The sequence below is a fragment of the Typopeltis vanoorti genome, chromosome 3, assembly GCF_054136105.1.
Source record: "Typopeltis vanoorti isolate ZY-2024b chromosome 3, IOZ_Tvanoo_1.0, whole genome shotgun sequence".
Lineage (NCBI taxonomy): Eukaryota > Metazoa > Arthropoda > Arachnida > Uropygi > Thelyphonidae > Typopeltis > Typopeltis vanoorti.
In genome coordinates, this window is record NC_143551.1 from 30,104,524 (window position 1) to 30,108,247 (window position 3,724).

The following is a 3,724-nucleotide window of genomic DNA, read 5'->3' on the forward strand; positions in this document are numbered from 1 at the left end:
GAAACTCTCAGTAAGACCTTTACTTAATGGTTCACCAACTTACTGTACATCTCACAAAAGAGAGATAGAGGGGGGTGGGGACAACAATCTGAATGAAGATTTTTTTTTTTTGTTTTTATAGACGTTTCTTTTCGATTTGATATTTGTCATCAGGGAGCTGAAAGGAAAGTCCTCTTAAGGACTTTCCTTTCAGCTCCCTGATGACAAATACCACCGAATTATTCTTCTGGTTAAGAACACAATTTAAAAAAAGAAAATAAAGTTAAACAATTTTAGCAAAGCAGGGTAAAACTCACGAAACTCGGCAACCAGTGTTGTCTTCCATAAATATTACTGGACGATATCTACAAGGAGTTTCCCATTCTCCATCCTTACACAAGACCACAAGTCCTTCTGTCCAGCTCAAATGGATATTTTCAACATTAGGATAGAGCCTGGTCTGAGCAATTTCAGATGTATACAGTTCTATGCTAGATTACTTCCCTTGCACTGTCACAAATAAAATAGCTTGAAAAATTAAAAATAACTTACTGCTAACCTTAGCACGGCACCGGTCTTTTTCGGCCATCACAAGAACGAAAAGCATGTAAACACCGCATACTATCGCAACTATGGTATTCATATTAAGGAGAAAACAAAACACACAAAAAAGTGGTAAACTTATTGAATTACGTAAAACTCTCAATTTAGTGTGTAATTCATTTTGTATAGTATAGAATTATTTTAATTATAACTTGAACCGAATTTGACTTCCGACCAACTATGTTGCCAAAGGAAAATGGAGATCGATGATGATATTAATAATAATTAGTAGCCAACGCTAATATAACAGCCATTTCTCTCAGCAGTAACACGATCGCTTGTAAGGAAATCAGTCGTGGGTAGTGTGGCCGAGCGGTCTAAGGCGCTGGTTTTAGGCACCAGTCTCATTGAGGCGTGGGTTCGAATCCCACCACTGCCATTGTTTTTGCATTATCAGTTATTTGTGAATCGAGAAAAGGAATCACGTTGTGTGTTTCATTACCAGGCATGCTGTAACTTTTTTTTCTCATGATGCTTTCACCCATAAAGAATGCTTTGCATATTAAACAAAAAATATGTTAGATGCTGATCTCTCGGAGCCTCCAAGGGTAGTTGGTAATGATGATTCCCAGTTAGTGGAAAATTCTTGTTTCTGCCATCTTGAAGACAATTCTTTATAAGTGCATTTTTAGGTGAATGGGAGATAGTTGGAGGAATAGGGACGGCTTTTGCTTCCTAAAACTCATTTTCTTATTTCAAAACAGAAACTCCGTCCAGAAGAAACACTCTTAATCTAACAGAGTTAATAAACTAGCCTTATAACCTTACTTGCTCGAGCCGTTATTGAAAATAACATAACACAAATTCTCGGTTTCCCGAACTAACAAGGATTCTAGTTTTGAAGACAACATTAGGCTCAGAATGCTATGAACAAACAGTATCGAAACCACTGGAGACATATTTGTTGTTCATGTGTAAAACATGATCTTCACCAAGATTGTTTTAGTGACAGAGAAACGATGAAGAGAATTAACAGCTCAATGCAGAACATCCTCAAAAATGTAAAAAAAAAAAAAATTCCGCTTGACATTCCGTATATGATATTTCGGTCCGCTGATTGCAAAGATGAGCCAATGATTCTTTTCTGGTTGAGCGGAAAAGGAAACTGCAGATGGATATTTGTTTCGGTGGAACGCTTCCCAAGCGCAACAGAAAAGCACACAATTAAAAAATAAAGAAAATACTATTTTTGGAACAGTAGGACAAGAATCAATCAAAAATCAACAGGGGAACATACTTATAGATAAGGAAGAAATTTTGGAAAGATGGAAGGAGTACTTAGAGGATCTATATAGTGGAAAAGATCTAGACGCCAAGGTTATCGAAGATTAAACAAGAATTGATGTGGAAGAAATTGGTCCAACTATATTAAAAGATAAATTTGAATGGGCACTAAATGAATTGTAGGCTAACAAGGCACCGGACGCTGATAACATCCCCTCAGAATTAATAATATATTCAGGAAACATAACTAAGTCATACCTTTTCAAGATCATAAAGGATATTTATGAAACTGGGATCATCCCCAAAGATTTTACACAATGCTCTATCATACCAATTCCTAAAGTAAATAATGCAAACAAATGTGAAAATCATCGAACAATAAGCTTAATATCACATGCTTCTAAAATACTACTAAAATTATACAAAAAAGACTAACAAAGAAGACTGAAGATTATATTGGCGATGACCAGTTTGAATTCAAAACAGCAGGGGACGAGAGAAGCAATTCTTGCTCTAAGAACAGTTATTGAAAGAAGATTTGAGAATAATCAAAATAATCTGATAGTCTTTCTTGACTTAGTGAAAGTTTCGATAGTATCGAATGGAACCAAATGCTTCACCTCCTAAAAACAATAAAGGTAGATTTAAGAGATAGAAGGCTCATATTTAATCTTTACAAGCACCAAGAAGCCCTAATAGAAACCGCCATCAATAAAATAAAAACCACAATAGCAAGAATACGTAGAGGTGTAAGACAGGGTTGCCCTCTTTCATCCGTACTGTTTAATCTCTACGTTGAAGATGCAATAAATAAATTGAAAGAACTAATAGAAACAGGAATTAAGATAAATGGAATGGATATTAACTGGATACGGTTTGCGGATAATATAGCAGTTATAGCTAATAACGAAGACAAACTGAAATTCTCCCACCCCTTGACAAAGATAGAAGAAATTTTCACACAGTACAGCCTAAAAATTAATTATAAGAAAACAAAACTACTAAAATAATGATGGAATCACGGAATATGGAAGAAACCAATCAGATATTAAACCACGAATAATCTTGGCCAAAGAGGCATTCTACAACAGAAGAAACATTTTTTATCAGCAAATGACTTATCACTCAGCTCAAAAAAATTTAGAGAAAGCTTACACATGGAGCATTGCATTATATGATTGTGAGGCCTGGACGCTAACACAACAAGACATCAAAAGGTTTGGAGGCATTTGAACTTTGGTGTTGGAGAAAGATGATGAAAATTAGTCGGACAGAAAGAAAAAGTAATGAAGAAGTTCTAAATATAGTTCATGAAGGGCGGTTACTAATGAATCACGTCAATAAGAGAAGAAAAAACTGAATTAGACACCATCTGAGAAGGCATGGAGGACTTATTACGGAAATAATGGAGGGGACCGTAGAAGGAAGGAGGCTGCGAGGCAGACCAAGAATAACATAATGATGCTAACCGGCACTAAGAGCCATGCAGAGATAAAAAGGAGGTCACAAGATATGATGTGCTGCTATAACTAACCAATCTTCCGATTGATGCATCGAAGAAGAAGAGAGGACAAGAAACACAAATCCTTCACCTTTGTCACTATAGTGTTCTATGACCAGAATTTAAAACTCCTGGAAGATTTCTTATGCTGATGCCAACAAGCAGCAAACTACGATGAACTAATTCAAAAATGAACTAATTCATTTAAGTGTGAGGATGATTTTGAGAACAACTTTTCTGCTGAAGATTGCAGGAAAGAGTAGATATAGGGGATATTTGTGTCCCGATGAAGTTGAACATCTCTGATATACCATGGCGCATTTAGAATCATTTAGAATCAAGAGGATGGAACTGATATAGAACATTTCGACGTCTGTTTAAGGAATTTCAGTAATCTTTAGTGTAATCTAGCATCAC

The 3,724-nt window shown here is 35.8% G+C and overlaps 1 non-coding gene across 1 annotated transcript; it reads left to right on the plus strand.

Moving 5' to 3' along the window:
* Positions 1–880: 880 nt before the first annotated feature.
* TRNAL-UAG (transfer RNA leucine (anticodon UAG)) lies at positions 881–961 on the plus strand. Its single transcript has one exon. It is a non-coding gene; the product is annotated as a tRNA-Leu (tRNA).
* The last annotated feature ends 2,763 nt before the right edge of the window (positions 962–3,724 follow it).